General features: G+C 44.1%; 1 protein-coding gene across 8 annotated transcripts in view; it reads left to right on the plus strand.

Moving 5' to 3' along the window:
• Positions 1-6,641, plus strand: part of MTHFD1L (methylenetetrahydrofolate dehydrogenase (NADP+ dependent) 1 like) — a 197,178-nt gene extending 190,537 nt beyond the window's left edge. For 7 of the 8 annotated variants that reach the window (XM_033867839.2, XM_073789737.1, XM_073789738.1 and 4 more), the window contains one exon: positions 5,541-6,641. The gene's annotated coding sequence lies outside the window, so the exon portion shown is untranslated. Of the gene's footprint in view, positions 1-3,416; positions 4,318-5,540 lie in introns of those variants that run through there. The other variant, XM_073789731.1, reaches the window with a different exon arrangement.
• The last annotated feature ends 5,021 nt before the right edge of the window (positions 6,642-11,662 follow it).

Below are 11,662 nucleotides of genomic sequence, written 5' to 3' on the forward strand. Positions count from 1 at the left end.
TTGTGGGATTGTTCGGTTTGGGTTGTGTGTGTGGTGTCTGGTGGTGTTTGTATGCGTTTTTTGCTGGTGAGTGGGAGCTGTATTTAGTTTTAACCACAATCACATTTCAAATCTTTTGTCATGTCTGAAAAAGAAAACTCCAGAAAATGAACTAACGGAGACTAACTTAACAGGGAAGCCCATAAACTTGACCTTTGATAACAGAGTTATTTTGGTCTTTTGATATGACTGTGCATGTGCGTGTGTGTGTGAATGTCTTGGGTTTCCCAGCCAGGCCTTGGGAAAATCACAATATCATTCCTCTTAAACTTTGAGTTGACCCCTGTCCAGACTCATTTCCCTTGTCATGTCAACCCATTATGCTACATTTCTGCCACTTGTCATTTTTCTCCAGAACAAGTGTGTGTAATTCTGTCATCTCTCTCAGATAGATGAGTATTTTTCCAGCCTTTTGGTCCATTTTTATTTGCTCTCCAAACAGGTCATATAAATGCGTTTATGCCTTAATTATTGCAGTTGGGGCTCAGGTAATGCCAGGTGGCGTGTCCTTAGCTTTACCAGTACCTACATCTAAATCCTTGTGTTCAAGTTCTCTGACAAGTATCCCTCTGGACTTTGTTCGAAGACTGAGCAGGGGGACCTCCAGTGGTTGAGACTGCACACTGCCACTGCAGGGGGCATGGGTCCGATCCCTGGTCGGGGAACTAAGGTCCCGCATGTTGCGGGGTGCGGCCAAAAGAAAGAGAGAGAATTAAAAACAAAGACTGAGCAGGGGTTGGGGGTCAAGACCTTTGGGGATTCCCTCCAATGGGCCAGGCACTGTGCTAAGCACCTCTCGTGGGCAGTCACTGCACCCCTTGCAGGCAGGTGTTGTCCTGTCCCCTGTGGTCACAAGAGGGGGAAGCTGAGGGATGGCCCTGATCCACCAGATAGCAGAGGAATAATACTGCCTTTCCACTACTCAGCCCTGCCTCTCGTTCCATAGCTGTAGCAGGAAATGCTTTGCCATCCACGGTCACATGTCATGCTGGCCTCAAATTTCAGAACTGCGGAAACTCTGGCCCAGAGACATCAACAACTTGCCTGAGTTGCACAGCTGATAAGTACAAAAGCCAAGACTCAACCCAGATCTGCTTACTCTCGGTCTCACCCCATCCTTTCTTTCCCAAACCAAAAGATTTTCACGGGGTAAATGAACTTTGGCCCATTCTGGAAGATGATAACCAGCTCTTTGAACAGACCCATAATTTGGGGATAACCAGGTGATTTTTTTTAATAACAAAAGATAATTGAGTATTAAAAGCTATGACTTTGTCAAAATTCTTTTCAGTCAGAGTATACTAGAGCTATCTCTTACTTAAGTCTCTCATTGAATGTCATTTTCCCACTCAATTATCCAGGGTTCTTTCTTCTGTATGAATTGCCAAACCTTGTTCTAGGCTTGGTAGGCAGTGTTTCAAAACCCATCACTTGACCCTGCTTGAATAATCGCAGACCATCCAGTGCTGTAAGAGAAAACCACTGTACAAAGCAAACATTCCCTCTCGGGTATCCTTCAGAATAACGATCCCGCAGACATTCTTCCTGCTTCCTGTCCCCTCTCACATACGGCAGGCAGGGACCACTCGTACTAACAGTCACAGGTCTGTGGCTATTAAAAATGCACAAAATACAAATGTTAAAGCTTGGATGATAGCTCGGACACATTTGAGCATCGGGAGAGGAAATGTCCGGTGGGCTGCTTGGCTCACATCGTGGTCAGGCTCCAGCTCTTTCTCTGGACTCAGCTGCAGGGCATCACCCTCCTTACTCCTTGCAGAATGTGTTGCAGACGTGACGTGTCGCACATGGAAGAAGCCACTCGGTTGAGGGCTGCTGTCTTTCCTTCCACTTCCTCACCTTCCCTGCTTATCTCACCCTCTAGGAAACGGTATGAGTGGGAGGTGCCCGGGAGTCATCAGAATTTGAGCTCTTGCTGCTTTTTTCCAAAGCTTCCCTGTCGTGCTTTCGCTATTGTTAGACTAAGGGCATGATTCATTCTTTTGGATGTTACCAAACAGAACTAATTAAAATGAGTTGTTTGTCCCAGTGAAACTGATCCTGTGACATTACTGGTCAGTCTTTTGTTTGAAGATGATTGGATTTGGAGGTTTCATTCCCCCCCACCCCTTTGGGTTTCTCATTTTGAAGCTTCATCATATTTCTGGGCCTTGGCAGGATTCAAATGAACTCAAGAAAGCCTGGCAGATTTCCTGAAGGATTCAGACACTCCCTTACTTTGTTCTGATGTGCAAAGTTGTGGTTAGTACGGAATCAAATTGACTCTGGCCCTGCTATAATTGTTTTTCTTGAATTGCACATGCAAAAAGGAGTATAATACCAGCTCATTTCTTCCCTAAACTTCCTTTCGAGCCGAAATTTTCAGTGATATTTAATAATTATAAATTAATCTCCAGACGCTGCTTGTGGACAGAGCCTCTTATCCCCAGGTTGTAAACCACAGAGTTTCAGGGTTTCCTGGGGGAGCTCCAGGGCTCTCTGATTTTAATTTTGAAACTCTGTCTTTTCAAGAAGCAGCTCAAAAATTGTTCATCACCGTTGTGCTTCAAGAAAAAGTCCTCAGTTCCTCACCCCAAGCTGTCCCTGGGACAGAGGGAGCCCCCCTTTTCCCACTCCCAGGCAGGAACCAAAATAGGCTGGAAGCCCAAGCTACTTAAATAAACGATTGTGATAATTAAATCTAAAATGGAATCTTTAACATCTCTAAAAGATGGTGATAATTAAATCTCCGTTATCTAACTAAAATGGAATGTTTTGAGGCTTAACGGTTGTGAAATTCTTAATTAATTCCCTTTTAAAAGAAACTTCCCAGGAGGCAGTGGATCTAATCATCTTATACTTTTTTTTTAAATAAAGCAAGAAAAATAATATTTCATCAAACTCTGGAAAAATATGAATTTTCTAATAACTCTAAATTTACACATGGTTAATATAATATATAAGAAATTATAGATCAGTGAGAAAAGCTTGGATGCGCTTTTGGAAAAGCCTGGAGAAAAGCTTCAGTTATGTCATTAGTTATAATCTACCAGTTGGTTTGAAAAAATTAGAATTTGCAAGGTAAGGTGGAAGTTTTAACCAAATGCTATGAACTTGAAATTTTCTCCATTTTGCAGAAGCCATTTTTTATCAGACATTCAAATGGGTTAATAAGCACCCAGTGACTATCATGCAGCTTCACTAATAAGAGAAATAAATAGACTCACTTCTCAATTCAAAAGCAAATCTCAAAAAAAAAAATTCATGATCTAAATGATTCTAAATTATTCACTTTTGAGGTTTTAAAAAAATTGTCAAAATATGTCGCCATCAACTTTACAAATACTACTGAGGTTGACTTCGTTTTTACTTTAAAGTCACTTTCAGGGGCTTCCCTGGTGGCACAGTGGTTAAGAATCCGCCTGTCAATGCAGGGGGCACGGGTTCGAGCCCCTGGTCCGGGACGATCCCACATGCCACGGAGTAACGAAGCCCGCGAGCCACAACTACTGAAGCCGACGCGCCTAGAAACCATGCTCTGCCACAAGAGAAGCCACCGCAATGAAAAGCCCACGCACCACAGCGAAGAGAGTAGCACCCGCTCACCGCAACTGGAGAAAGCCCACGCGCAGCAATGAACACCCAACGCAGCCAAAAATAAATAAATAAAATAAATAAATTTATAATAAATAATAAAGTCACTTTGGTAGCGTATTTAACTTTAACCTCTGTTATTCAACAGTGGGAACCAAAACAAGATGGTTGTCAGCACAGGGAAGCCAAGAACCAAGTGCCATTACCAGTAATTAACATAAGGGTAAATACAGTGAAGTTGTCTTAGTTTAATAAATAAGAGAGAACTCCCCTTATGGGGGCGTGCGTGTGTGTTTTATCCCCATGGCTGCTATAACAAATCACTTGGTGGTTTAAAATACCAGAAATTGATTCTTTCACAGTTCTAGAGGCTAGAAGTCTGAAATCAGTATTAGCAGGCTGAAATCAAGGTGCCAGCAGGCCACACTCCCTCCAGAAGCTCCAGGGGAGACTCCTTTCCTTGCCTTCTCCAGATTCTAGCTGCTGCCAGCAGCCCTTGACTTGTGGCCACGTCACTCCAGTCTCTGCCTCTGGTCACTCACGTTGCCTTGGGCACTTTGTAATTTCTTATTATTCACATACCATGATTGGATGTCTTATATATTCTATCTTCCAAAAGATTTAACACTAAATCAAATTTAAAAAAATTTTTCCCCACTGAATAAACAACTGATTCATTTGCACCTTCGCTATTGTGTTTCTGATTTTTTTTAAAATTTATATTCAGACTTTCTATACCTTTACCAACCCTTTGAGTTTTCTGAAAATATGGAACCACAGACTCTAAGCCTCTTTAACTATAAAAACTGTTGATACCGAGGTCATGTGGTCAATCCACGGGTCTTCCACCGAGCCCAGCCTCGTCTCTCCCACCTTCCCTCCCCCGTAGTCACTGTGCCTCGTATCTAGGGTCACCAGAGCCACCGACAGGAGGCTGGCGCATCACTGAGAGGAGGGGCAAGGTCTGCACCAGGCAGACCTCCCTTCCTAACATCAAAGATATTTTCTTTTTGTTAATGTTTACTATGCTTGCGATGCTTCTGTTTTCTGTTTACTTCCCTGATTTGAACCAGACATCAGGGGAGTATTTGAAACTCCTAGTCCCTGCCTTGGTCACCGTCTTCTGTTCTGAAGCGAATAAAGCATCCCTTCTGGCTCCAGACCCTGCCCTCATCCGTGGGAGGCTGGCTCGCTGTATTCCAGCCGAGTTTGAACTCTTGGCCGAGGAGATAAATTCCTCCTTGTATAAATTCAGATCAAAGGCCAAGTGCTTGTATTTTACATTTCTCCTGATGAATTTTTTTTTTTTTTTTGGTACTTAGGTGTTTTGTTTGCTTTTTTTCTTTTTAAAATGTAGCTTGATCACTTCTTTTTCTAAAGAGATTGCAGAATTCACAGTGACAGAGAGTCTTAGTACCCTTTGCGGGAAAACAACAAGAAATTCCAGATTCACTCACTTCCATTCTTGTCCTAAATGCATTTTTCAGACCTTGCTCTCTGTGCCTGTTATAAAAGAGAAACTGAAATCCAAGGCAACAGGCTTGCTAATCTAAAATCCTGGATGTTCTCACTTGACAGGATCCTGGAAACTTGTAGATTCCAAATTTAGAAGTCATGGAATTTCAGCCACGGTCCCCAAGCAAAATCTTTTAGGAAATTCAGAACCTCTGCCTGCCGTGTCCATGCTGGCTCGGTCCCAAGTGGTGCAGAATCGGATTCTCCACTGCTCATAAGTAAAAAGATTCCAAGCAATGATCCCAGCCTTGTCTTGTGAATAGCATCACTTGTCTGCTCTTATATTTTCTTGTGGTCTCCAGCTTTAGAGCTATAATATATGAACAGTTTGACACCAGGGGAAAAAAGCTGTTCTTAAACCACCGAAATATTTTTTTTTTCCTGTTTTTCAGGCTCCACAAACACAAACTACTCCTTGCCTTTTTGCTGCAGTTGGAGAAGAAAGTGAATTTGAAATCTGCTCTTACGCAATGCTGGGGAAATGGTGAAATAGGCCAAAGATTTATTCTTCGTTCAAGATGAATTCTGTTTGTAACAGAGTGTAGTGTTCAGGAAAAGGACCTCCACCAAGTCTGAAAGAAACTAATTTATTTTCTGTTTCCGCAGAGTTTACATTATTTCCCACTGCTTACACTTTAGAATGTTTATTTTATGGGGACTGGGGGATTAAAAGAGTGTGAACTAAAAGGTAACATTTTCCACGATGGAGTTTTCTATATTGTCTTTGAACTGAAAATAAACATGTATGTAGAAAACCAACCAGCAAGCTTTCAGTGCCAGATAAGACTCGCTGACTGCTCTCTAGAGGTAGCTTTTCATGGTGGGGTTGTTACCTGACACTGATTTCCTGGAAAATTGTGAATGCAACGAGAGCTTTATAAACATAACAAGGAAAAAATAACAGACAGAGAAACATCAGGTCAGTTGTGAAATCTTCTGACTGCTGGAAAGTGGCAATATCCTTTGGAACAAAATACATTTTATATCCAGAACTACTTTTCAGTGCCAGGGAAGTTTACATCACTTACCTAGAAACTGATGGGTTTATGCTAGTTTCTTCCACTGATGAATGAATCTCAATGGCCATTAAGCTCTCACAGGCCCATAGGGCAAGAGAAGTGACCCTTAAAGGTCGGGTGTTTGGCAAATGTTTTTTCATTTTTCCAGCCCTTAAATTGTTCCTGACCCTCTCTTGTTTCCATTTCTTCCCTACAATAATATAAAATTACATAAAAGTTAAGACAAAACCAAGGATTCAGGAACAAACAAGCAGTGATTGTCCTCTAAGCAGTATCAGTAAAGTAGTCACCATAAATATCTTAAATGTCCCCCAGGCACATCCTGCAAAAGCCCTTGCCATCAGATCCTGCATGTTCTTGTACTCCACCCTCAGTGACCCCGCTTGTTAGCTGCTCTGCCCATAATGTATCTTTATGTGCAGTTTAATTTGTTCCAAAACGCTGTTTAATAAGTAAAAAGCCTCCCCACGCAAAGACTGTCTGTCCTGAGAATAATTTTGCTTCATGTTTCTGTTTGTTTGTTTGTTCTTTGTTTTTTGCGGTACGCGGGCCTCTCACTGTTGTGGCCTCTCCTGTTGCGGAGCACAGGCTCCGGACACGCAGGCTCAGTGGCCATGGCTCGCGGGCCCAGCCGCTCCGCGGCATGTGGGATCTTCCCGGACCGGGGCACGAACCCGCGTCCCCTGCATCAGCAGGCGGACTCCCAGCCACTGCGCCACCAGGGAAGCCCTGCTTCATGTTTCTGAAGTGTCACAGTCCCATTGTCATCCACCCCACCCCACCCCCGTCCCTGCCTTTTATTTGCGTTTATGCCTGTCCGAATACACAGTGAACTAGCATCTCCGACATATAAATCTATTTCAAGATTATGAGGGTTCACAGTCAATTCGTTCTCTATATAATGTGCCCAGTGAGCAGCCTTTCTCGCGAAATGATTTTTACTTAATTTTTTTTTCAATTCTTTTCATTTTATTTTTTGGCCAAGCAGCATGTGGAGTCTTAGTTCCCCCACCAGAGATCAAACCTATGCCCTCTGCATTGGAAGCACGGAGTCTTAACCACTGGACTGCCAGGGAAGTCCCCGAAGTCCCCCGAAGTTCCCGCAGTTCCCTTCTGCTTGTTATTTTCCTCTGCCATTTAAAGTTTCATTTTCTATTTTTGAAAATGTTTTAGGGGAAAAAACAAATCTTACAAACCTATGTTCCAAGGGCTTTAGGCCAGAGACTTCTTTCCTTACCTGCTTTCACCAGGCAACTCCAATTCATCAAAAAAAGGAGAGGAAAAAAAGAGCATCCTGAATACAGATGTGGGAGAGCTTCTCAGCACTCACGCCGAAGGACGTGTAATCCAGGTGTCGCTGGGAACTCCACGGTTTTCCCATCACGTGGGCTCGTTTTAACTCCTAGATGTCATAACTCACGTTCCGATGGATTTGTTTTCTGTTCATGCACTAACCCTACTAGGATACACTCCTGCTGAGTGATGAGCAGCCTCCACTGAGAAGAAAGGTCTTTGGCAGGTTAATTAATGGGCTTATGAACTCATGATGACCGAGGCACTCACGGGCAGGAGAAGACGTTATTTTAGAAAAGCGCTAGTTACCTACCATCTCTTCTGAGGCCAAGGCATGAAAAAAAACAAAAAAATCACATAACCTTTGGCATGGTGGGTTTTAGACAGAAATCTTCCCGAGAAGGGTAGATCCTGATTTCTCTCTGCCTCTATAACTGCAATGTAAGAAACTACTAACAGACCAGAAATGGTGAGGGCCACAGTGACCACCATGGCACACAGAGACCTATGGCCTTGCTCCCTCTCTGCTCAGGGTTCTGAAGTAACACCTGCAAGGGTTAAGACCCAGACCAGAAGGATCTTCTGAAAGCTGACAGAGGAACACACCATAGTGATGAACAAAAAGCAAGGGAGAGATGAATGGGGACTCAGGAAAGTAGCGGCAAGGCAATTAGCCAATCCACTCCTTAATATTCTTATTATTTCTCTACTTCTAGGGTTATTCTCTTTGTTTTAACTGGAATGTGCTGACTCCATTAAAACAATACATCAGTGTTCTTCACGACAGATATTCAAAGAGAATCCTCCTGTCTAACATTACCCAGGGACTGTTCTTTAACATAATTTACACCTGCCAATAGATAAGATGGTGTATGAAGCTTACTTTATTTATTCCAGGAAAGTCCACCTACACATATTTGTCCATTGCTTTTGTATAAATGTGTGTGTACAAGGGAGTAAAAATTAAGTAATAAGTGCACTTTTATAGCATTTGTTAAAAACCTGTAATCCACATCCACCGGGAAAGTTGAGCATTGTGGCAGAACAGGTGGTTACTAATCAGAGCTTCACTGTTTCCTTAGACTTTAGTGCAGCCATGGATCGAGGGACCCCAAAAAACTCTTATAGCTACACTTTGAACAAGGGATAGTGCTGAAATCTAAGAGTCCATGAACTTGGATGGGGAAAAAAGTACATCTTTGTATTCACTAACCTCTAACCGTAATGTAACATTTCCTTCGATTATGAATGTCAGCAGCAAATCACAGCAATACTCACAGTACCCGTGGCTGTCGCAGTCGAAGTCACCGGCATTCTAATGTTACAGTTTCTGCAGTCACAGTAGCGATTATGCGCATCGCAGTAGCACATCATCTAACAAGGCAGATGTGCCACTATCCTGTTTTTTCATGTGTCAAGAGCCACATATATTGCTGTAATCAAATTTGATAACTTTTTCAACATTTTAATAACTGCATTTCACTATTGTCCTGCGTTAATCATACGTGGCATTTAAAGATATCCTGAGAAAGGCTACACAGACTTCATCTGACTGATTAAGGGATCTATGGTACCAAAATGGTGATGACCGCCAGGGACCGTATGAAATGCTAACCTCCTAAATCCTGCAGCCTGTTGTGATGCTCTGGGATGTTGATACATCTGCATCTGTGCTCCAAGCCATCCCTAAGGGTCCCTGCTCCAGGACTCCTCTATCTGAGACCCTTGTTCTGGGAGCAGCCCAGGTAGCACTGTCACTGGAGCCCTCTCAGGCCTAACGCAGACGAGATAGAAGCAGCTCTGGAAACTGTAGAGTGCTGTGTCCATGTAGAGCTTGCCTAGCAGCCCCAATCCCTGGGCCAGCTCCTGGGCTCCCACCCCTGCCCTGCTTTGGGGTCAAACTCTCCCACATGGCTTTAGACGCTGCCCCTGGCAACCAAGGTCCTACCTGACCTGGTCTCCCCAAGGCTCACACAGAACCTCAGCTTGCATCCTAGTTCTGGGGACCACTGGCTCAGGGTAACCACAAATGCCATTCCCACAAAATTACAAGTTTTACTGTATGGTTTTCCTGATAAGGGATCTTACCATTGTTGAGTAACATTGTTTAATTCATTGACTAGTTTATTTATTCTACAAACCCCTATTGGGCTGCTACCACGTGTGAAGCAGAATGTCTTAAAAAGAAAAGGAATTTGACGTACAAGGTCCATGACTGAAGAGAACGTGTTGGGGCATTCCCCACTGTATTCCAAACCCACAGAGTAGTGGAATGGAAGGTAGTAGTTGATCAGTAAGTATTTTCTGAGCAAATTCATCCGTCCCCTCACTGAGCATGTGTCAGCCCACTTGCTGACACCAGTGACTGGTGTTGGAAGTGGGTGGTCCTATTGGTTGGGGACACTGCTCTCTAACCTGTGGGGTTTGCACTAACTGCGCAGTGAGTGTCAGAACTGAATTGAATGGAGTTGTAAGATCCAGTTGGTGTCGGGAGTGTACACCGATGGAGGATTTCGTTAAGCAAAGGATTTTAGCTCATGTCGTGAAAAACTATTGAGATACATAAATACCAAAAGTTTCAGAAATCATGGGGCAGATTTCATGGCCTACATCATGTCATCGTGTCCCTGGCAGATTGCCCACAGGCCCCCATGTCACACTTTGAGAACAACTCTTACTCAGTTTTAGATTGAGCTCTTGGTCAATTCGAAGATCTGACTTAGTTTCAAGCCCTTAGCCATCAAGAGATAGGCAAGATTTCTGCTAGACCCCATAAACTTCCTGAGAGCAAGCCAGTGTCCACAGATCTGGGCAGACACCGTTGGTCACTGGATATGAGACACTAATAGCTATGTCCCTTCCTGAAAGGCCAGAGTCCCCCTACCTGGCAGCTGTCCGTGGGATGTTACCCACAGTTGCACCAGGTTCTGAACTTGCATTAAAACAACCATAGATTCAGGGGATTGTCCAAAGAACCGTTCTTTTTTCTCTTTCTTTCTTTTTCTTTCTTTCTTTCTTTCTTTGGCTGCATTGGTTCTTCATTGCTGTGTGCAGGCTTTCTCTAGTTGAGGCAATCAGGGGCTACTCTTTGTTGCGGTGTGCGGGCTTCTCACTGCGGTGGCTTCTCTTGTCGCGGAGCACAGGCTCTAGGCACACGGGCTTCGGTAGTTGTGGCACGCAGGCCCAGTAGTTGTGGCACACGGGCTTAGTTGCTCCGTGGCATATGGGATCTTCCCGGACCAGGACTTGAACCCATGTCCCCTGCATCGGCAGTCGGATTCTCAACCACGGCACCACCAGGGAAGCCCCAAAGAATCATTCTTAATGATGACTCTGGGCCTTCCTTCAGGTCTCAGTAAGATGGTTGATTCTAGGACAAAAGATGAATGTCATGAACCAAAAAAGATGGCGAAAATACTTCATGAAAATGGAGTAGGACCATGTAGTTGAGCCGTCAACATGAGACAAAGAAGAATGAAATGCCCTGCTGTGCCACCCTCCTGTGATCTCAGCCTTATCAGTGTGGGTTGTCTTCCTAGTTAATCTGATGCTCTTCCTTTGTGCTGCTTAGGCTCTGGGTTAAGCATCCTCCTCAGGTCCAAAATGCAGCCACCTAACCTAGCATTGCTTTCCTGAGTCCAAGACTACAATGAACACTTCATGGAGCAACACCGTGACTGGCCATGGCCACTGTGTTCAAGGTAAGCTAAATCCATATGAGCTACCTGAACATCAAAATCGTCTCTGGGCAGTCAATAGCAGACTCCCAAGCATTTGGGTGGGCTAGTTTTACTAATAGGTTTTAGAATCGCGATTTTTTTGTTTAACTGGTCTCAGGACCATCTGCATTAGAATTACGTGCAATACTTGTTAGAAATGTAGCTTCCCGGGCTTCCCTGGTGGCGCAGTGGTTGAGAGTCCGCCTGCCGATGCCGGGGACACGGGTTCGTGCCCCGGTCCGGGAGGATCCCACATGCCGCGGAGCGGCTGGGCCCGTGAGCCGTGGCCGCTGAGCCTGCACATCCGGAGCCTGTGCTCCGCAACGGGAGAGGCCACAACAGTGAGAGGCCCGTGTACCGCAAAAAATAAAAAATAAAAAAAAAATGTAACTTCCCACCTTCACTTAGACCTAGTATATTCAACTCTCTAGAAATGATCCTGGGAATCAGTATTTTAAACAATTCACTAAATTATCCTCCTGC

This window comes from Tursiops truncatus, chromosome 12 (assembly GCF_011762595.2).
Source record: "Tursiops truncatus isolate mTurTru1 chromosome 12, mTurTru1.mat.Y, whole genome shotgun sequence".
Lineage (NCBI taxonomy): Eukaryota > Metazoa > Chordata > Mammalia > Artiodactyla > Delphinidae > Tursiops > Tursiops truncatus.